Genomic DNA, 1,105 nt, shown 5'->3' on the forward strand with positions numbered 1-1,105 from the left:
ATGAGGATGAGGATGAGGATAGGATGAGGATGGGGATGAAGATGAGGAAGAGGATAGGATGAGGACGAGGATAGGATGACGATGAGGACATGGATAGGATGAGGACGATGATAGGATGAGGAAGAGGATGAGGATGAGGATAAGGGGGAGGATAGGATGAAGATGAAGGATCGTAGGATGAGGATGAGTAGGAGGAGGAGGAGGAGGAGGATGAGGAGGAGGATAAGATGAGGATGAGGAGAGGATGAGGAATTGGAGGAGGGGGATGAGGATGAGGATGAGGATGAGGAGGAGGATAGGATGAGGAAGAGGATATGATGAGGGTGAGGACGAAGATGGGTTTAGTAAGAGGATGAGGACGAAGATTGGATGAGGATGAGGATAGGATGAGGATTAGGATGAGGATACGACGAGGATGAGGAGGAGGATGGGATGATAATGTGGAGGAGGATGAGGATGAGGATGAGGATAGGATGAGGTTGAGGATGAGGAGGAGGATAGGATGAGGATGAGGAGGAGGATGAGGATGAGGAGGAGGATGAGGATGAGGATGAGGATGACGATGAGGATGAGGAAGAACATTAGGATGAGGACGAGGATAGGATGAGGATGGGGATAGGATGAGGAGGAGGAGGAGGAGGACGAGCATGAGGATGAGCATGAGGATGAGGATGAGCATGACGATAGGATGAGGACGAGGATAGGATGAGGATGAGGTTAGGAGGAGGAGGAGGAAGAGGACGATAAGATGAGGATGGAGATGAGGATGGGGATGAGGATGGCGATGAGGATGACGATGACGATAAGATGAGGATGAGGATAGGATAGGATTAGGATAGGATGAGGATGAGGATGAGGATAGGATGAGGAGGAGGACGAGGAGGATGAGGATAGGATGAGGAGGAGGACGAGGAGGATGAGGATGAGGATAGGATGAGGAATTGGAGCATGAGGATGAGGATAGGATGAGGAGGAGGATAGGGTGAGGATGAGGATGAGGACGAGGACGAGGTTAAGATGAGGATAGGATGAGGATGGGGATGAAGATGGGATGAGGACGAAGAAGGGATGAGGATGAGGATAGGATGAGGATGAGGATGAGGAT

The sequence above is a fragment of the Lupinus angustifolius genome, chromosome LG03, assembly GCF_001865875.1.
Source record: "Lupinus angustifolius cultivar Tanjil chromosome LG03, LupAngTanjil_v1.0, whole genome shotgun sequence".
NCBI classification, from domain to species: Eukaryota; Viridiplantae; Streptophyta; class Magnoliopsida; order Fabales; family Fabaceae; genus Lupinus; species Lupinus angustifolius.